Raw genomic sequence first — 23,039 nt, 5'->3', positions numbered from 1 at the left:
TCCCAAGCTATGAAGTGGTCGTCTGGGGAAAGGACTGGAACCCAGCCCACGAATGGGTGTCTCCAACCAAAAATGACTACTGATTCGTCGTCAATCGAGAGGCCAGATGAGAAATCTATCGACTGACCTAATTAAGAGGCTCTAGAATGTCTCTAAAGCCCATTTCAAGAAGGTTAGGGCTAATGGAAGCGAACTTTCTCTCGACTTTGAGATAACCACACGATCTGTGGATCCAAGGGGCCTGCTCATCAACGCAGCTCAATGCCTACAGTATGAGTGGTCCCAACCTAACAATTGACCCGCTCGTTCTGACTAAGATGTTAGGGACCCAATAACTGGCTTGCCTCCATCCACGATTACCACTAGCCATACTAGAGGCCAGCAACAATAAATTACACTCTCTCTATGCCCCTGGGCCCTCCTAAAAGGGAGTTAGCCTAGATAGGTGTGTGGGTTGAGATATTCACTCAACTAATTGATTGTGTGTCCATGACAATTTTCGTATCTCGAGACAACACTTCATGTATATATGTAATATTAGTTGATCAATGTAATAGAGTGTGCATTTAGAAAATATTTGTTGGTATTAGAGCTCGTATGGGTTGGGCCTTGGCCCCTCATGGGCCGAGGAAGATAAGAGAGTATGTATTTGTTTTCAGAGTATACTTTTTATGTTTGCAACATGTATTTTCTTTTGGTTGGGGGGTGGGGGGGGGGGGGGGAGGAGGGGGGTGTTTTCCCATCATATTTGGAAGAAAATAATGGCTTTTCCTAAAAAGTTTGTAGTCTTTCAACAAGCATTCCTCTATGCTCTAGCTTGATGCATACCATCAACGATAAATGAGTTCGCTCAGCCAGTCATTGTAGTGGCAGGCACATCAAAGTATGAGGTGAGGTAACGGTTACAGTCGTAGTGCTTGTGGATTTGTCCAGTCATTTCTCATTTTTATTAATTGTTAAGTGACTGTGGAGTTGCATATGAGCAATACAACTATCATAGACGTGATGTTTCATACATTGTATATGCACTGAGCGTGTGGGTGTTTCGGCCCAATAAGTTTCTTTCTGCGTTGTGATTGAGCCATCAAACATGAGTGTTGTTGGCATTGCAGGTTGATGTGTAGCCAATGAGTGAACTGACAAATTTTACATGGTATGAAATGAAAAGTTGTGAAGAATTCCAGTTGTAGTTGTCATTAGGGGAATTTTGAGGTCTAAAATGGGCCTCCTAAGAAAAATGTACAACCAAAATAAAATTTATAAGAACCAATATGATTCAGTATGATGATGTCAATCATGGGGGATGATTCACCATTTTTGGAGTGAAAAAGTAAAAGGATTAAAAATAATAAAATAATAAAACAATAAAACTACTTTTTCAACTCATATTTTCAACTTATCTCCCCAAGGTTTTAATCACATTTCGAGTGGGAGTATTCATTGGACGCAAAATTTAATTCCTCATCGAAGGAGTACCCATGTTGCATACTTTTGATAGACCTTGCTACAAGAAAAATGAGAAATACATGAAAAAACGTGATTGCAATCACGTTTTTCATATATTTTCCATTTTCGTGTAGAAATAGGGGCGGTGACGCCATTTTTTAGTGTTTTTGACCTTTTTGAGGGCTCAAAACCTGCCCAAATTTCTTGGCCATAGGTAGACAAGTGTAATTTTGCATGAAAAATCCAAAAAATACCGAGTTTTTGAGATTTGGAGGCCTCTAGCAAAAGCGAGCGCCACGTGGCGAGGCGCATGAGGCAGAAAAACCTATTTTTTGTGCCAAAAATTTGCAAAAAAGCAAAAAGAGTCTTCTCTATCAAGTGTTGTGATGGGCCAAGGAAGCCTTAGCCAATATCTGAAGTCCTTCATCCTCTTTTTTCCTCCTTGATTCTCTCTTCAACTTTGCTTTCAAATTCCAGATTCTCGCTTGGCACACCAAGTTCCGGGACAAGTAATGATATGGCAAGTTTCGAAGCATATTCTTCTCATTTATTGCATTCTCCAGCTTCCTCTCCAAGTGGATATTGACTCTTTCGAGCCATGACTCCCTGTCAGCATTGGTCTCTTGCTCTAAGGAAGTGAACTCCACCCTCCTCCTTTGGGCAGCTTGGCAGTTTTGCCGAATGTTTTGCAACTCCATAACCACCTGCTGATCCTCAAGCTGCTTATTCCTCTACTCCAAGTACTGTATAGTCCATTGGGCTCTGTCCAAGTTGGTAGACAATGCATCAATGTCCGCCTGCTGCTCCTTAATGATCTCTCTAAGATTTGCACTTTGCAAGCCCATATCAGTATCATCACCCGCAATGAGGATGAAATCAGTCTCCCGCTCACCAGATGGTCCTTCCTCCTATAGTGGCCTCTTGCCTCGGTCCTGAACCTGCTGTGCTGATGAAGGAAGCAAGGCCCCTTCAACCCCAGGTGGAGATAACACTCGCTTTGCTACTGCAAACAACCGTCTAGTTCCCCTCTGATAGGAGATGAACACCGGCACACTAGCAGTCTTGTGACCCTCATGCTGATAAGAAGGTCCACCTATCTCATGCCCAGCCTCCGAAGGTCCCTGTGAAGCTCTGAAAAACTCACGAGAGATGAAGTCATCCCAAGTGATGCCCTGTAAACCAAGCTGATGAGCGACCACAATTTTGATGAGAGCAAAATAATAAATATTGTTGAACTGCTGCTGAGGGGTCTTGTGCTACACAAGAGTGGTCATCTTCTCTATATTTCGGCATATGAAATAAGGAATGTTCATCATGCGTACCCGAGTAAAATGCATCAACAACCTCATGTGATAAGCATACAAGCGGGAGAACCAGCCCTCACAGGTGAAATACTTCATAATGATTTTCATTAAAGGAGCATATTCATCCTTAAGGAACCGAAAAGGAAACACTCTCTTGATCTATCTCAAAAAACTGGGTTTGATGTATGGTTCATAGTGCTGCCGGTCAATTTTATGCCTCTTGTTCCATGGTTCTCCAATTTTTGGTATGCCGGTTGCCAATGAAATGGTTTCTGGCATTAATGTGAAAGTGACACCAGCAAGAGTGTCTTGATCACCATGTAAATGCAACACAAATAAGTGGGCCAACTCATGATGAAACTGAATATTAGCAACCTTCTCGCAAAATTCATAACATGACTGATGCTGGAAACAAAATATGGCAAGAGGGCAAGCCTGTAACTCGGCAAGAGTGGTTGGTTCTTCTCTGATATGTCTGCCACCTTTATGAGGCCTCCTGGGTGCATGTCCCTTCGTAGGTGAGTCACTTTGGGTCTCCTCTTCGTAATCATATGAAGGATCAGATGCCATAGCTGCTGGTAGACAAATTGCCTTGGAGAAATATGTGCTGATGTGTCAAACTGTGTTGGACTGCATTTGATGATTGTTTTACCTCTGCCACCAAGGGAAAATAGTGAAACCAGGGATTGTAAGGGGAGGGAAAAATAATGGGAATTTATGAACTGTTGGGATATATTTAGTTAGGGAAATATGGGATGTTTTGGGAGTTTTTGTATAAGATTAGGGTTTGGGGTTTTACATTTAGGACTTTGGGAAAGGGAACTTGGAATAGGGGATTAGAGATTTTAGGGGGTATGGGAACTTAGGGAACAATGAAATCAAGGGAAAAATGGGATAAGGAAGTGATGGAGGGATGATAGACTTGGTTGCAAAATTGTTAATCAAACCTGAGTTAGCAAGTTTCTTGGAATTTCAAATGGTAGGGTTTGATGTTTTTTTTTTAAACCATTACCATTCATCAACCACCGTAATATAAGTACAAACTTGGATGAAACACAATGATGGAGGCTATACCTGGCAAATCCGTGCGATTTTTGGCGATTGGAGGTGGTTCTGGCGATTTTTGGGCCCTCTAGCTATATGCGCCGCGCATGCAGCCCAATGCGCCATGCCCTCTGTATGCGGCGTGCCCGTATTATTTTTCACTGGATCCTGAGGCCCAATGCGCTGTGCCCAGTGAGTGCGTCGCGCCTCCTGCCCAGTGTGCCGTGACGGCAACTTACAACAATTTTTTACCCAAACTTCACACTCACTCTCCCAAATCGTTTTGCTTTGGTTCTCCTTGCTCTTGGAATAGAAATGAACTTAAAACACTTGGAGAAATGATTTATGCATGAGATTTTCAAATTTATTTTTCCAAAACCCACTTTCATAATGTTTTGCAAATGAATTTATCTTCAAACTCTATTTTTTTCACTTTTTCACTTCATTTGAATTTTGTAATGAACTAAATGGCCTGAGCTTTGCTTGTCTTGCAGGTGTTGAAGCTTTTGGGCTAAGGAAAGAAACCAGGGTGCAGATGAAGGAATTTACAATGAAAGCTAAATACTCAGTTTTTTCCTCAAAAAAGAGTTTTGAGGAAAAACACATTTTCGAACACTTGGTGATGAAATTTATTGATGTTGCAACCTCCTCATGGCCTGCTAGTAATTATTGGACCACATTTTTTTATGAAACCCTAGACCTAATTGACGATGAAACCCTAAAGACAACTTTTGCAATTTTCGAGATAAAAGGAAGACTGTATATGTTTTTAAATGAACAAACATGAGCCAATAGGTAGATAACATGAGGGAAACTGTAGGAATGCCACTACCGTCAGATGATCTATGTGCCTAATGGAATGCAGATGACTGGGCGGGACACCTAATAAATGCAACAAGAGGATTTGATCTCTGACGGAGGGATGAAAATACCGACTCTAACACACCCCAATCCCCGGTGAGGAGGAACAACTTACCTGACATAAGGAAGGTACATAATTTGGTCCTGAACTACCTAAGGCAATAAAAATGGAAGAGGTAGTTTAGAAGGCCTGAAGTAAACATGAGCATTAGATTGTGAAGGATTTCACTTGCCTACGCACGTTTGCGGCCAGGAGTCAACTCAAGTGGAGGAACCAAGGCACCTAAACTAAACTACCCACAGTCACAGTGAGGGCTTTAGCTGCAGGTATCTTCCTGATTGCTCTGGGTACTGTTTGATCAGAGAATGATAAGACTAGCTAGAGAACCAGGGGTGACGTTAGGTTGTGGTACCATGAGCTAAGGAGAAGAGAAAGGATCTTCGATACGTCTAACTAGGATTTGGGACTGTTATTTGGTTGGCTATTGGCTAGTCTCCATTTGTAGGGGTTAGCATTACTCCCTGTCAACTTGTTTAGCAGATCAGGCCTGACTCAAGCCTGCTTTAGGCTCTTTGTATTACTCATTCAATCCCATCGAATCCTTAAGTTTTGACTTGGTAAATTGGAAAGTGAGAAGGGGGTCTACTTTTTCTGGTGTTGGTCCTGTTTATTTGGAGTTATAGCTGCTAGCCTTAAGCCCAAGAGCCCGTCCCTGGAGCAAGGGAAGAATTCCTTAAGCTTGGGGTCCTTGTTAGAATTGCATGAGGTCCTAAAATAAGCAAGCTCGCCCAGGAACCCAAGACTCAAATCTGCTTCGGTATTCTTCGAAGGGGCTGGTTGGCATCTCGTTCCCAATAACGGTGATACCCGGGTGGGCTCGAAGCTCACGGCTTGCCAAGCCAGCCCTAGTTTCTTCAACACCAGTTGATGTCTTAATGACACTCTATTTTTCCATTGTCGCATTTATTTTCCTTCTTTTAGAAGAACTTGGCTCGCTATTATATTGATACGGGTCTTAGCGCCAAATCGATTTAGTGATCACCTTAGTCATACTTGTCAGTCGATGATTCCATACCTACCCATATAGTTGAAGTCCGGTTGATGATTCCGATCTCACTTACCCACCTGAAATTTTTGATATTGTCATTGTATCCACAGTAGTTCAATACCTCTCGTCACCCCTTTTTCATACTGGTTCTTTCTCATACGGGGAACATGGAGCGTATCTATTTTGGGGGGCCAGACCAAGCACTTTCTATTCGGAAATTTGTTTTCTTCATGAAGGAAAGGCTCCTAATAACTGTAGTTGTATCCCACATTAGCTCTTTACCCCTCTCGCTGGTGTTCGGTAGGCATCCCGATTATATACCTTTCATGATGGTAACACATTCCAAGCTAGCTGTTATTATATCTTATATAGATCTATATATGTTTATAATTACTTGGACCTACACCTCGTGCTAGTTCATGCGCTAGTAAACATACCGACCTCCATAGGTAGATGATGCCCTTTTCAGAAGCTTTTCTCCACCCTTTAAACGCTAATCTATCTCTCTTAACCACAACTACTTATCGTGCTTTCTTTTCATTTGGTGCTTCAGACCTTTTAGAGCCTTTTTACAACTGATTCTTCATCCCACCTCTCGCATGTATTGGTGCCATCTCTTAAAAGCTCCTGTACATCCGGTGGCCGCTACAAAAAGACCTGTACTACATAATGAATTAATTAAGCCTACACCTTGAGAGAATATCTCCTGTACTTATTTAGTGGTTTCATATGAGTTATCTGTGCAACAGAATTAGTTCTACTTACGCATGATTAACCCTACTAAGTGAGGTTTCAACCTTATAAGAAAGAAAAGAAAGCGACTGGGCTTATTATCTTGAAACCGGAGCTCGTGCTGCTATTAGGCTACCGGTTATCAGCGCTACCAAGCTATGATGCAGGTTGATCCTGTTACCAATAAAGAAAAAGAGAAAGATTAAGGTGAAGCTTATCCAACCATAGGAACATAATCTAGCTACTGAGACTTAGACTTAGACTAAGCTAGCTGAACAAGGCAGGGATGAAACGAAGGAAGAATCGGCATGACGCTAACAGATAGGTAGTCCATGGACCTCCTTTAACTCTTTGGTTTCTGCCCTTAGAGGGGCATCCTACCTTGTTCTACTCATGCATGAATGGTTCGGGGAGAAGGTAGTTTGTGGAACCTTACATAGATGTTTTACATTCCTTAGTAAGCTCTGGTAGGAGATTCATGGTAGGTGAGTGAAATAGATGTTGGACTTTGGCTACGTCCCTTATCACTCTTATCCTTTCCTGCAGTCCTGGTCATGTTGACGCGCTCGCAGGCTTTGGCATATTGTCCCCCTTTAGGGTAACGAGAAAAAAAAAAAGAGAGAGAAAAGATAGACCGCACCCCTCGAAGAGGGAGAAGGGACCTAGGCATCTCCCTAGAGTGAGAGTTATTTTTATGGTTTGATTTTTGAGGTCGATTGAGTCCTTTCATTTTTTAGGTCGAGTGAGTCTTTTCATTTTTGAGGCCGAGTGAGTCTTTTAAGTTTTTAGGTCGAGTGAGTCTTTTAATTTTAGGTTGGTGGAGTCTTAGCTAGCTGGTGCACACAAGTAGGGATTTTGTTGGGTGTGGAGCCTGATTATCTTCTATATTCAAAGGTGTCGCCGCATAGGACCCCAGATCGAAATGCCGCCCGTAAAATATTCGCTGCAAGGGGGGTCCAGGGGGGGTAGCTGCGACCTTTGGGATCCCCCCCTGTCGGGGGGGTTTCGGGGGCAGCGCCCTCGAAGCTAAAAACAAGTGTAAAATTGCCTTGTAAAAGTATAGTAATTTCTAGTCAATCTGGGCCGTTCATTAGGCAGATGATCTGATGGTAGAACTTATGTTTAGTTTAGGGTTTTTTGCCCTAGAAGGCAACCCCCTCTCTTTGTATGAGGGAATTGTATTTGAGGCTGAGATATAGATGTGTATTATGTGAGCGAGAAACAGAGAGGTGAGACTGTGAGAGAAAATAGAGGATATTACAACAAATTTGTTGTAGGTTGTGTCTCTTCATTTTGCTGGACAACAGAAAGGAAGGACTGGCTGTTCGGGGTTGACGTAGCCCAAACTAGGTGAACCACATATATCTGTGTCTCTCTTGTTTTGTGTGTTTTCTGTGTTTATATTTCTGCAATATTTTATGTGTTCCATTGCTCCATAATATATAATTTCCTAACAGATTTCCCTAGAGGTGGGGCTTCGAACCTCCAAGAGGGGAGTGGGTGTATCTGTACGTCGTTGGGTAGGTGTCCACTATGCCTGTATCTCATTTCCCAGAGTGCCTGGCTTTAGACCTGTATCACATTCCTTGAGATCCAGGTCTGCCAATATTTCCTGTTAAGGAACTGTAAGCAGAGCCAGTGTCCCATATTCGGTTTCCTATTTGCTTATCCAGTTTCTGTGTTGACCTTTTCATCGCGCCTGTACGATCAATAGTCGCGCTGACCTCGTTTTCAGAGACAGCGCGCTTTATCCGTGTGCTTCCGTGCTGACGGCGCGCACCTGCTTCTTTGTCCTCCCTGTCATCGCGTCTGTGTGATTTATAGTCGCGCTAACCTCATTTTTCTGAGACAGCGCGCTTTATCCGTGTATTTCCGCGCTGACGTCGCAAAGTTGCTACGGGACCCCTCCCGTCAGCGCCGAGTTGCTGAAGGCCACCCGCGATGATCCTGTAAAACTTGATTTTGTCCAGATCAGCCTCCTGAACTTTTTGCTTTAGCTTTCCCCTCTTCTCTCCACTTGGTTTGTGACTTGTTTTTCATTATCTGAACTCTAAGCTGCTTGCTTGCGAAGTCTTGTTCCGCAGGGTTTCGTTTTTGCTCATTTTTCGGGTTTGCATATACCTTCCTTTTTGCTTTCGCTGCTTGGATTGTTTTTCCGCCATCACTTTTACAACTGCTGGATTGTGTTGGATCTCTATTTGACTGGTTGAGACTCTTATCCTCTGGGTGTTTGCTTCTCTCCATTGATTTCGCACTCTAGCCCTAGGGCATCTAGTGGCCGTGTGTGTGTCAAGCCTCCCGTAGGGATCTTGTTTGCTTGTTTGACCGGCCAACTTCAGATTTGTTGTTGCACTTGTTCAGTGATTGTTGAAGTGTTTTGGGTTGTGTTTCCGAGTGGTTTTCGCTTCCTCCTTGCTTGCAATCCTTGCTTGTCTTGCCGAGCTTAGATCACATAGCTCGTGCGGAACTTAGTTTTCCTTTTGATTTGGGAGCCTTTGTTGGATGTTTTGGGAACTTTGTGTGCCTTCATTAAGTGATTTTCTTGGTGTTTCGGTTCCTCCAAATTCATTTAGATGCTTTGTGCCATTGAAAGAAAATCAAACTAGTAGCTTTGCTTTCGAGAATTGAAAAGGAAAAGAACATTTCGTTGATTTGCATTTTCAAAAGAAAAAGTTTCCTTTCCTTACTTTTAGCTGCATTAGGTTGTTGGTTTACTTGTATTCGTTTTGTTTGATCAAAAATTCTTTACCTTCTCATAGCTAGAGTTCATCGAACAAAATGAAATTCTTTGGCATGTAGTTTACATCTAGGTAATTGTGAGAGAACATACGATAGGACCTGAAATCGAAACGTAATTTCAAGATCAACTACAAAATGAACCGAATGAATCTAAAAACGCATTGGAACTAAACGCAAACATCTAGAGGTCTAGGTTAGAGATGTGTTCCGGCGTCTTTAAACATAGTCATTGTTGTTTCACATTAGGTTGGGTGATTCCTCCTTCTGTGACTCGATAGTGGTCTAACACGGACTGCGCTCCCACGTACCATCGCGTATATAGGGAGACCCCACTAGGATTTTATCCTTTATCCATAGGAAGCCGAGTCTGCCGCCTTGTGAACCGTAACGCACCGAACACAGCATTCGGGAAGATTGACTGCAGTACGGAAAGTCCTTGGCCCTCATATGAGTGCTGAGGTGTATAAGCAGTTTTACGGGTCGCTTGGTAAACCCTTGTACCTAGAGTCTCCAGAGCAGTCACTTTTGATCCTTTTCGGACTCCCTAAATGAAAAGGTGCCTGTGAGCGTCTTGTCACTTCGTGCTCATTAAACATTCGAAGGAGACTGGAGTCATATTTTCGTCCTTTTCTCGACTCTCGAAACATGAAAAGGTCAAGTTTGGTTCTTGTGTCTTAAAATTAATTCGGCCATGATAACATCACCTGGTTAGACCTTGTGTGCGTTAGCTTGAGTAGGTTTCATTTTTGTTTGCTATGGAAACTTTTCCAGGATTCACCAACCCAGGGTCCCCCTCTGAAGGGAATCCAGGACAATTCCCTCCCCTTGGGAATGTTGGTGCTCCATATATGGCGACGTTGTCCCTCCCAGGGTTAACTGTCGGGTTGCCTGTGTGGTTGTTTTCAACCTCTTTGGTCCCTACCGTATCGGCTGTTAGTCCATCAGTCCCTCCACCTGAACAACGTCATGTTGATCCTAAGGTGGATCTCTCCCCTTCGACGCCTACTTCTACGTCGTCCTCTTATACTTCGCCTGGTGAAAGTCTCGATTCGCATAACCAGGTGGCTAAGAAGAAGAAGAAGAAGACCAAGAAGAAGAAGTCCCCTAAGGGAGAGCCTACACACACAGTCCCCCCCTCAAGTCCAGCTATCCCCTCCAGTATACCTGAAGTCGGGTCACCGTCTGCTCCTCCGCGGAAGGTCAAGTTTCCTTGTCGATTATGCAAGGAGGACCATCTCCTTCGTGATTGCCCTGGCATTCCCAGGGTATTAGAAGTTTGGTCTCACGATCCGGCCCGCCCTCCATCGTCCACTGATGATCATGGCGATGCTACCTCATCAGTTGGGAATGGTAAGGAGAAAGGGAAGCTTTGAATCCCCTGTCGACTTTGTGAAGGCAAACATCCCCTTCACCTTTGTCCACTCATGGATAAAGCCTCTGCTGTGTTGGAAATTCTTGCTGCTCCTCCGAATCCATTTCCCGCTGGTTATCAACGTCTTTCTACAGCTGTAGATCGCGCCCCTGTTCACAAAGAGATCGCTTCAGATTCTCCTTTTGTCCAGGCCCCTCTTCCCGAACCTGGCTGTTCCCAGCCTGTTCCAGACCCGCCGTTGGTCGGAAAGGGTGTTGATTCGAGTTCACCTCCTCTCAACCCCTCTGTTTCGGAAGAGCAAAATTCTCATGTCCTTCTCATCTCCTCAGATTCTCCTTAGCTTGATAAAGGTTCTCCTGAAACCTCTCCAGAGAATTTAGATTCGGTTCTTTCCGAGCAGGGGGGCAACCATATGGTTCCCCCACCAAGTAGTTCGGTGATCTACTTTGATTGGAGTCGTTTGACTGCCCCTCCCCTTCCGTCCCATGTGCCTTTCTGGGTCACCACCTATGCTTGCAATACGGCGCTGCCCGGCACTGTGTTAGACGAAGGAGCATCGGTTAGTCTCATGCCCGTTACTACTTGGCGAGCTTTGGGTTCCCCATCGCTTGTACCTGTCGCACCGCATCTCACCGCGTTTGACGGAGGAACGAGTCAGCCATTAGGGATCCTCCCGAAGTTCCCTATTACTTTAGGAGGCAAGACTGTCTATATAGACATCTCAGTTACCCAAGGTTCTTTAGACTTCAGTCTTCTCCTTGGTCGTGATTATGTGTATGCCATGGGAGCCCTTGTTTCTTCACTTTTCCGTGTGGTCTGCTTTCCACACGACGGAAGAATCGTGACATTCGATCAATTATCGTTCGTTCGTCCACAAGCCCCTCCCGTGCATTCGTCTTTCCCTCCTGGTTTTCATCCACAAGTTGCATCTGCCTCACCGCAAATCAACTACGTGGCCACCCACCTCATGCCCGTACCCAGTGATGACACCATCGTGCATAGGGTCCTGGGGGCATTAGGTCCTGATTTCCAAGATGTTGGCCTCCCCTCCGGAGCCACTTTCTTGGGGGCCTCCACTTCCCGTTCATTATGATGAAGTCTGTTTGGAGCACAGTTCCTTGTCTTGTGTCAAGCTCGCTAAAAAATGAAACACGACATTCTGAGGATAGTTTTGCTAATGTATCAACCTCGTTAAAAGAATGAAATCACTTTGTTCCGAGGACAGTTCTTTTACCTGTGTCAACCTCGTTAAAACAATGAAACATAAGCTCATGCAATTCGAGCGCAATAACCTTTTTGTCAACCTTCAACCCATTTTCAATGGCTTGAAGCTTGGGGGGCATGTACCTCGAATTGAGACACGATGCTGGGGGCATGCCCGTTCCTTTCCCATCAAGCATAGTTTGCATGTATATACGTGCCTTTAATCTTGCATCAAAAATAAAATCCATTGTTCAAAGCATAGTTTGCATACGTGATTATCATGTGTGTTTTCAAGCTTTCATAAAAATAAAATATGTGCATATTTCATGATGGCTCGTTTGTTATGCAAGTAGATACATCAGATCACATGAGTGTCGAACAGTCGCATAGCATATAAAACACATCATCATATGTAAAAGATCCATCTAAGAATAAGCATACGTTAATTTTCTCAAGCATAGTTTGCATGCGTGCTGTGTGTGCTTTTAAGCTTGCATTAAAAACATTAAAATACATGGGCCATGTGTTGTGCAATTCATACATAAGATCACATTTGTACTGAACATTTGCATAACATAAGCAAAAACATCATCATATGTAAATGAGATCCATCCAAAAATTGGTATGTATATATATATATATATATATCGTGGAGCGCACCAATGGCTCAAAGAATCACCCAATTGGGCCCATCCCACCGTTAAAATACTGATAAAAAGACTCAAAAAAGGGTGCGTGGCAAGAGGAACCTACCTGGAGCAAGCCGTTCGCCAAATGGTGTCCGCACGAGGAAGAATTGGCTCCGTCAACTTCACAGCTTCACAACATTCTCAAAGGCTCAATTTGGTAACAATAGTGAAAATGACTGCTTACCTTTCTATTTATAGTAAAAATGGCTTAATTAACTATAATTTTTACGAATATGGGTTTTTGGTCATGCTTTTACTATGGATTTAGCACTTATGTCAATGTTTTATACATGTTTGAATATGTTTTAACATGTCGAACGGATTTATGCGGGTATTTTTATTGTGCAGGTCCTTCGAAACGGTGAAAATCATAATGATCCTAAAATCACTTGGTCGCAAACAATGTCGTCTTTGAGCTCTTTTCCGACACAAAACAAGAAAAGATGGCCGAGCCTCCTTTCAGCTCGTTAAAAGGAATGAGAGGCGGTCATTTTAAGCTCTTTTTCCGACCGTGTAACTTAAAAAGATTGCCGGGTGTTTGTCGTTTCGCACTCGTTATCGGCTCTAAAATGACGTGTTTCCGACCGCTTTTTTACTTTTTCAGGTCGAAAGCACTATTTACGAAAAGTAATCCTCGATCGTAATGGTCGGGCGGTTATTTCGGGCATTGTTTTATACTTTTTCGGCCCGGCTCGAGAGACACAACTGTACGAAAAAGGACCCCCCTGGAGTCTCCTTTTCCGCTGTCTTTTCAGACTCTCCAAACAAGAAAAGACGTCGAGTTTTTCCTTTGTCAGGCTTGTTAAACACTTGATGACATCGGGCATTGTCGAAATGACACTCTTCAAGCATATGCTATCCCCGTCAAGCTTGTCATCCAAAAATAACCGAGGTACCTGCCAGAAATGGTGGGGAAAATTGAACTGCAATCGTTGCGTCGGCAGTATGTCGCTCTTGAACATGGCACTCCTCTGCTTCGTGTCTGGGTGGGCCCACCTCATCTCGTTCTTTCACTGGCCTCCATGGGTTTGGGTTATCCTATTTGACCTCTCATCTACTTATTGCCATCATCACCATACCTTTTGCTCATCCGATGTCAAATACTGCCAAATCCGTTATGGTGCCGCCGATATGTTCAAGAGATGTTGACCTATGCAATAATACAACCTCCTTTGCTATCTCACACAAATAATTTTACCTCTGTCTCGCGTCGATGATGTGGGAATCATTATGGCCCACCTTCGATCAAGGTCACTTCCTGTCGACCTCAACTCATTATCCGGGAAGATGACTTAGAGACTCCCTTCAGGTGCCTTAGAGCCTGCATGCCTCAATGGCAGGTTCTTCGTGTTCGACGCGAGATTTACGTCATTGGCCTTCGATCGAATGATTCCGTGGGTGTTCGACACCAGCTCATTGATTCACACGCCGCTGATTGTACCTATAGTACCTTGAGGGCCATTGTCATTATTGGTGGTACCTCTCGCGTCTGTTAACAGTTTTCATCATTGACTGGTAATCAGACGATGTTCATGCGTGTTCGACTCCAGCTCATGTATTCACACGTTTGAACTTGTACTCGGTTCGGGTCGGGACAGAGCGCAAGACCCTGGATCCCTGTCTGTTATGGTCCAGGTTGCGGTTTTGTGGATGATTATTACATGACCCATTGATGGATGGCTGCGCCCATACCTGAGTCTTCATGGATGGCTGCGACCATACCTTATCATTTCTCTGGTCTCTTTAGTTGGGTGGCTGCGTCCACTCCACGGACCTTTTCGCATGTCTTTTGGATGGCTGCGCCCATGCCTAGACTGCATGTACTTGATTATCAGAGATATTCGGTCCTTCCTGGTGGTGTTCCGGTTCGGCAAAGTGTTGTAAAGCATTTCACCCCTCCCACTCTCTCGGTCTTCATGCTTTGGGGGGCATTTGTTACACAGTAATTTGTCACTGTCTCCCTGTCAGTTATCCTACTGTGTCAAGAATTCACAATAATCAAGTTCATGCCTTCTGAACTGGCCCAAAACCCACTTTTCCATAGTTTTCCTCATCAGCGCGTCTGTTTCTAAAATATCCGCGCTGACCGGCGGCTCTTAGTGTATTCAGTGCGCTGCCAGCGCGGAAGCACATCACTTTTCCGCGCTGGTCGCATTTTATGAGCCAGCGCGTCTCTCTTTTGTATTGGGTCGCGCTGACATGACTTTCCCAGTTATTGAGGCGCGACGTCAGCGCGTCAGTTACCTTATAATCCGCGCTGATCCTGTTTGGGCGAATTTGTTCCAACAGCCAGCCTTCCAGATCACTCCAGGTTTGGTTGTTGGCTTTGTGAGTATCGACTCCCTTCTATGGCATGTCTGTTCGACCCTTTGCAACCACTTCCCTCAAGGATAAGCTCATCCTTCCACCCTTTTAGGAGGCTCCTTCTCCTATATAAAATTCCACCATTACCATGAGCAGCTAGTTTGGAATAGCTTGGATTGTGTAGAGCTTATAGTGCTCAGATTGCTGCTACTATAGGTATTTGGTGTGCTAAGTGTGGAAGTGATTGATAGCTTAGGGAAGGTTGTTTTGTGTTGCTTGTGTGAGAGAGAGTTTCTTGTCTTGGGAGAATCATTTCCAAAGGTGAATGCTTGAGACGCTTGCTGACTGGCCCCTCCTGAGAAGGATACCGACGTCAGAACATTTGGTTGTACTCTTCTCTATTTTGATTAATAATAGATGACTGCTACTGTTGTTCCATTTTCATTTGTCTACGCAATGGTTAAATGTGAATTACATCTTTTCTGAATGATGTATGGTTGCTTTTACTAGATTTCACGCTTGTGTTTGTTTCCTCTTCGTGTGTGCAGGTGTCTATTCGCGAGGATCGCGGAGGATTGTGACCAGCCAAAGCGAAGGAGCGAAGGCAGCATCTCTTCATCAAACGACAACGCTGGAATCCAAGTAGGTGCTCTTTACCTCTTGTTTAATTGTAATTAGGAACATGCATAGCAGCATTGTTTGATTGTTGCTAGACCCTTGCTGGGCTAGTAGGGATCGCCTCTATCTATAGAGGGGATTTACCTCTCCAACAGTGGTCAAACCACTGCAAGGCTAGATCCCAAAGGATCCTAAGATTGTATATATCTTTGGAGTGATGGCTCACCCCCGGAAAATCCAAAAGCCTGAGGCCCTGACACCATTTGGTGGTTGAGGATGAATCTTGCACTCTGAGAAGCTGGTTGAGTTCTACTCCCCTCATGTGAAGCTGAATTTGTGGTTGAGTTCTACTCCCACCCATGAAGCTTATAGTTGAGTTCTACTCCCACTCATGTGATGCTCAATTTGTGCTTGAGACAAAATCATTCCACTCTTGTTATGAAGGGATTTGGTTTTCACCCTTCTAGGTATAGGAGTACTCTGTTAAGACCACTAGCATGCCATCCACGGGTAAGGCAAGGGGTGGTGGCCTCATCTCCAGGATAGAAAGCTTACTATACTCTGACTCCTCATACCCAATAGTAGGACGTGACATCTCCATCTCCATCTGGTCATGCTACTCCTTCAAAAACACATAGGCATAGGAACCTCGATCACCCTTGTTGGAGTGTTGTTGCTTCCCATCTTATACTAGACTTATACTTTTCTTATTTAGATTACTTATGGTATCAGTATCAAGTAAGCATCTTATACTCCATTATTCTCCCTTTCATACTCTAAGCATTCTATGATACTCTCAACAAAATATTCTACTTCCTTCATTTGGGTTGCTTATAGGGTTGGTAGCTTGATGTAGTTATGGTTTGTTCCTAATGAGAGAAAATGAATAACAGGTGCTTTTCCTCCTCTTTTATTTTGTAAGCCAAAAAAATAGAAGAAAAGATTCTATATGCACATTTAGATTCTCATAGTTTGGGTTTTTAAAAAAATTCCTATAATCTTCCATCAGAGAAATGAGCAAATATTTAGTACTTAATATTCTTTGTTTTTCTGTCAAGGTGATTGGGTCTTTTTCCACTCCCAGAATATAAATAACCTAAAACTCTATCGGTGCGTTGAAGTGATGTCACAATGCAGGTTGGAATTCTTCCCAACTTATTATGTTGTCCTTATGCATGGCCAACCATCTATAAGAAGTGGACCTCAAGGTTGCATCTAGTGTCGAAACTCACTTTTCTTCAGGGATCATTGATCTCGTGTCGTCCATGAACTCCTCCACATCCTTGGTACCATCAAAAATTGGAGGGTCCCTCAACTCTATGCCAATCTAATGGAATGACCTAAACATGGTGCAATGATGAGATGAAATCTTCTAGTTCCACTCTTGCCAATCTGAAAATGATTCTTGGAATTTTGAATCATAGGAGCAAATTCTACGTCAGCTCATCGCTCCATTTGCTATGGGATTGACATAGTAATCCCACATTCTAGCTATTAAGTTGTACAACTAATCTATCACTGCATTATCCTTAATGTAATTCATTGGCTCTATGTATGGGGATCCTTTGATTGGATTAATGTCTTGTATCACTCTTGTTACACTAGCTTCAAAAGACATTTCCCCCTCCAAGGATGGTCTCGCTGTCATTTTCCCATTCAAACCCTAATAGGGCAGGGTAAGTATTTTGATCATATACAATCCCAATGACCTCGAAATACACCATTATCTTCACAATTCTAAGTTTGGATTTCACATTTTCCAGATGGCCAATAGGTTCAATTTAATAATGATTCGCTAGCCTCAACTGGATGAGTGAACAAACTGGGTGCACGCTCCCCATCATTTTCGACAACTTCTTTGGAACGATGTTCACATTGGACCCCAGGTCTAACATGACATCCTAAACCCTCATACCCATGGATCTAGGCATCCATCTTAAACTCTTAGTCAGATTTTCCATATCTAGATGCATAAGAACCTATAGAAGCACCAGTAGCAGTTGATTCTTCTCTTTTTTTCGATTATGCAGTTGACTATGATCTTTAATAAGCACTTCATAAAGCAAAGGCAGAAGCACTTACATCCGACCTTTAGAAGAATGAATAGGGCACCTGCTAGTTGAATCATGTGGCCTATGTAGCTTACATAACCAGATCGGACAAGAGGAGCTAGCTAAGCTAGCCATGGAAATTAGCAACACAATAGTTGAGCTAGGGCACCCCCCCTCCTCGCCCCCACAAGGAGGAGGCTGGGAGAGAAAACTGGTTGCCCCCTCTGGCTCACTCATTTTTAGGAGGATGGATGGTAACCCAGGAAAATAGGCGAGGTAGCCTTGTTCCCTAACCTCACCCCAAAAATATGGGACACCCCAGCAATGGGTTGGGCGAGAAAACCTGGTTGCCCCCTCTAGCTCACTCATTTTAGGAGGACGGGTGGTAACCCAGGAAAAGAGGCAAGGTAGCCTTGTTCCCTAACCTCACCCCAAAAATATGGGACACCCCGACAATGGGTTGGGCAAGAAAACCTGGTTGCCCCTGAAGGCCCACTCGGTGATATATGGGTGGTAACCATAATATCTCAGCAAGGCAGCCTTTCTCCCTAACCTAAAATGATGGACACCTCAGCAATGGGTTGCGGATCATGTTTGCGCCCTCAAGCCCACATCCAATCGTTGTATGAGTGCACCCTATGGTAGATCCAAAAATTTCCTAGGATACCCCTCTCTCATAAGGAGGAGACTGGGAGAGAAAACCTGGTTTCCCCCTCTGGCCCACTCATTTTTAGGAGGATGGGTGGTAACCCAGGAAAAGAGGCAAGGTAGACTTGCTCCCTAACCTCACCCAAAAATATGGGACACCCCAGCAATGGGCTACAAGTCATGTCTGCCCCATCAGGCCCACTCGTTGTATCACCAGGACAGGTGGTAACCACCGTGTTGAGGCAAGGCAGTCCCCTGGCTCCCTAACCTCATATGTTTGGAGATGGTATCCTAGCAAGGTCTGAAAATTGATGTGACTCTAGCAAGGACACCCCAGCAAGAAATGGGAGCCATGTCTGTTAAGCTTAGGGCCAGATGAGTTGATGAAGCCTAAACCTAACTTCCCTAACCTTGTTGGGCTAGGAGAGAAAACTTGGTAGCCCCCTCAAGCCCACTCGGTGAGCTCATTTCAAGTGCTTGGCCACTTCCTGTTGCCAAACCCATGGATGGAAGTACCGTGGCCTTACCCTGGGGTTTTAAACCCACCCTCTCTAACAACTAACTTAAGTCCTTTAAAATAAATTTAGAGAAGCCCGGTGATTGGGTTCCAAATTTCATGGTAGTCCCATCCCCTCTCACTAGACCTGTAACACCAAAGAGTCATTACTCCCCGTGGAGAGGACAGGCTATTGGGGTCACTTTATGGGGAAGCTTGGTGAGGAAATACCATGGCCAAATCAACCTACAGAGAGGGTACCTAAGGAAGATGTGAGGGTTTCGTTTCGTCAAGTAAAGAGTTTTGTCAAACTGGACCCCTGAACGAGATTCAGGCTAAGACATCTCTTGTCCTGCTTCATGCTTCATAGATTTATCAGAGGAATCTAACAGGAAACCTAGCACTCATGGTGGGTTTGACTTGGGATTACGCAACCATTCCTAGCCCACAAGAACACCAATGCAACTATCTCTTCAACGCTCAATAAAACCACCAACTATTCGAATTCTGCAACGATAACCAACAACCCTACTTATGACACAAAAAGAAGCACTGCTCAGATGACCATTTGAGCTATCAAAATGGCAAGGTATTTGGCCTTTACGTCCCCATCTATCCCATATACCCACTTTCTCATTCAAATCTTTTGCTTTGACAGATGGGTCATTCTACAATGGTTCTTAGGCATACAGAAGTTCTGATTTTCAGCTAACTTTCAATGTCATTGATTAATCTAATCTGTGGTGCGAATTCAACAGATTCTGATGTGCTAGAAAAACGCTTTGACTTATGTAATGCTAATAACCAACCCTTGATACACCAGCATAAGAACCTCCCAAATGCCTCATGTTGCAACATAAATGGCTTGGTATTTCATTTCCACTATTCCCCCCCATCCTATAGACATAGATTTTCATTCAAATCTTGTTGTGATAACGGGTAATTCTGCAAGGATTATTAGACATATAGAACCTAAGATTCACAATTTGATCTTTATGCTCTTGATTAATATGATTATGGTGATGCGAAGAGAACTACAAGAAATGACCTATATAATAACATTTCGTACCTAAGGAAGCACTGATGGCGGTTTTGGTCAATGTAGCAACTAGAGACAAAATTACAGCACACAATATGAATAACACAACTAACCACAACTCACTTTCAGACTATCTACACTGATCCCTAGCTTGGACTTTCTCAGTGCCTGCCATAAACTCTTAGAACACCAATAGCAATAACTCTCATTCGATCATTTTCACCACATAAATGACCGGGTGCCTTGCTTCTACGTGTTTCTAGCATCCATTTTCTCGTGCAAATATCACCCTGATAATGGGAACATTCAAATAGGACTTAGAGGCCTTAGAAACTCATGATTTTCCCATATCTTTTGATGCTTTCAATCAATCTGACTCTTGAGATGAGAATTCAACAGATTGAAATGCTCGAGAGGACCGCATTGACTTACTTAGAATAATCATCAACGTTAACGACACACAAAAGAGAGAGAGAAAATGGATACCCCCCACCCCTCGAAGAGGGAGAAGGGACCTATGCATCTCCCTGGAGCGAGTTTAATTTTTATGGTTTCATTTATTTATGGAGTCTCAGATGAGGTCAGGACCGTTAGTGGCTGGGTTGATGAGTTTTACCCTAGTGATCCACCTGAAAAATAGATCCATCCTTAGCTAGGCAAGTCAGCTTCCATCTTCCCTAACCGCCCATCTTAAATTTAAGACCGACAGTCCACTTTCTGGATTGGGATCCACGCACTGGTCCCTCTGACCCACTGGCCTCTGGTATGGGCTGGTGGTAATTGTGGACCAAGGCAAGCTAGTTTTGGGCACCTAACATCTTAGTCAGAACGAGCGTGTTTGATTTTAGGTTGGGACCACTCATACTGTAGGCATTGAGCTGGGTTGATGAGCAGGCCCCTCGGATCCATGATCGTGTGGTTATCTCAAAGTCGGGAGCTGGGGCATCTGCCCTTCAAAAAAGCAGGGTTTTCATATGGGAAATTTACTATTGGCTATGTGATTAAACTCCCTATAGGATATCTTCCCTTTACCATAAGTAAAACAACTATTTCATTAAATGATTCTAGCAGTAATGTTGTTCCTAACATGGAGGTCTTTGAAATGATCAGGAAAGTCGTAATGAAAACTGCCGAGGATTATGAGAAAGAGGTTATATCAGGTTTATTCCTTCGCTCGTATATTTCTGGGATGCAGGACAAGGAGGTAACTATTAGTGAGGATGAAATTGATTCCAAACTTTGGGAATTAATTAATTCTAGTATAGTTGGTGGTTCCCCACAAGAAGTGCAATCTATGGCTAGGAAGCCTCATTATCCCAATCATGTAATGACATTCAAAGCTAGGTGTACGGACATGCAACCTTTCATTGTGGACGATACGAAGGCTGTTCTCCTCAATAATGTGCATGTCCCTTACGCTACAGGTTACTTACTGGTAGACCCTAGTCATGATATTGTTTCCATGCCTGATTATTCTACTCAAATATTTTCAGTGAAGATTCTTCATTTTTCATACTAGAATTTGAAGATAGGAGTTCTCAAATGTTGTCAGAATTTCTAGAGCGTTTGCCAGTAGTTACTTATCAAAATAATATTCGAACTGTCTACCTCCATATCTTCTCCCGATTCGATGGTATTCTCTTGCTGAAATATTATGCTTCTCATGAGTCTAAGTACACCTTCAAACCTCTGATTAGGAACCTTATGCTCTACGAGTTAGTGGTCTCGGGGTACTAAGGTTGTTTCACATTTCAAAGATTCATTAACTCTGCTCCCAAGTAGTCTGGATAAATTGGCTAAAACCTTATTTCCTTAATTAGGATCTAAAGGATCCATCCAGCATGACGAAGTGCGAGTTTCTATGAGCCCAACAAGGTTAGGGAAGTCAGATTCAAGCTTCATCAACTCGTCTGGACCTAACCTTAACAGACATGACTCCCATTGCTTGCTGGGGTGTCCTTGCTAGCGTCACATCAATTTTTGGACCTCGCTAGGATACCATCTCTGAACATATGAGGTTAGGGAGCTAGGGGATTGCCTTGTCTCAACATGGTGGTTACCACGCGTCCTGGTGATACAACGAGTAGGCCTGACGGGGCAGACATGACTCACAGCCCATTTCTAGGGTGTCCCTGTGTGACTAGCCATCTCCTCTAGGATGCTAAATTCCTCACCTCATCTTGATGTTACCTCACACGATTGTGAATTGGCCCTGGGGCTCAACGAGACCCAACCCACCCTGGAAATCCCAATGGTGGTCAGACCACTACAAGGCTGGATCCCAAAGGATCGTAGGATCGTATATATCTTTGGAGTGATGGCTCGCCCTCGAAAAAACCAAAAGCTTGAGGTCCTAACACCATTTGGTGGTTGAGGATGAATCTTGCACTCTGTGAAGCCGGTTGAGTTCTACTCCCGTCATTTGAAGCTGAATTTGTGGTTGAGTTCTACTCCCACTCATGAAGCTTATGGTTGAGTTCTACTCACACTCATGTGAAGCTGAATTTGTGCTTGAGACAAAATCATTCCACTCTTGTTAAGAAGGGGCTAGGGTTTCACCCATCTAGGTATAGGAGTACTTTGTTAAGGCCACTGGCGTGCCATCCACGAGTAAGGCAAGGGGTGGTGGCCACACATTACCTCACTGACTTGCATTTAGTTTTACCCGATAGGGTTGGTAGCTTGAGGTAGTTACAGTTGGTTCTAAGCTCACCCTGACTGTAGCTGTCGAAGGCTAGGAAGATGGTTTCAACCCCAAGTGGGTTCCTCTGTCACTCTGTCCCGATTTTCCGTCGATCAGCCTTCCCGAGATTTGGCATATCACCCCACGCTCGATTTATAGAATGCACTTTGGGGCCCCATCAAGGCTCAAGGCTCAAGGAGGGGTTCCATCAAGGCACCAAAGGTGCATCCTAAGGAAAGGAGCCCCATCAAGGCTCAAGGAGGGGTCTCCTCAATGGGGCCCCATCCTACCCCACCATATATGGGATATAACTATGCTCAATGCCTACAGTATGAGTGGTCCCAACCTAAAATCAGACCTACTCTTTTTGACTAAGATGTTAGGGACCCAGAACTCGCTTGCCTCGGTCCACAATTACCACCAGCCCATACTAGAGGCCAAAGGGTCAGAGGGGCCAGTGCGTGGATCCCAATCCACAAAGTGGACTATCGATCTTAAATTTAAGATGGGCAGTTAGGGAAGATGGACGCTGAATTGCCTAGCTAAGGATGGATCCACTTTTCAGGTGGGCCACTAGGGAAAAGCTGATCAACCCAGCCACTGGCAGTCTTGACCTCATCTGAGACTCCATAAATAAATTAAACCATAAAAATTAAACTCGCCCTAGGTAAATGCCTAGGTCCTACAAGGAGGAGGCTGGAGAGAAAACTTGGTTGCCCCCTCTAGCCTTTAGTCCATGGGAGGGGCAGATTTCTCCCCAG

The sequence above is a fragment of the Pinus tabuliformis genome, chromosome 3_1 (assembly GCF_031772625.1).
Source record: "Pinus tabuliformis cultivar Carrire ecotype Pingquan chromosome 3_1, CPIR1, whole genome shotgun sequence".
In the NCBI taxonomy this organism is placed as follows: domain Eukaryota; kingdom Viridiplantae; phylum Streptophyta; class Pinopsida; order Pinales; family Pinaceae; genus Pinus; species Pinus tabuliformis.
This window is presented reverse-complemented; position numbering follows the sequence as displayed.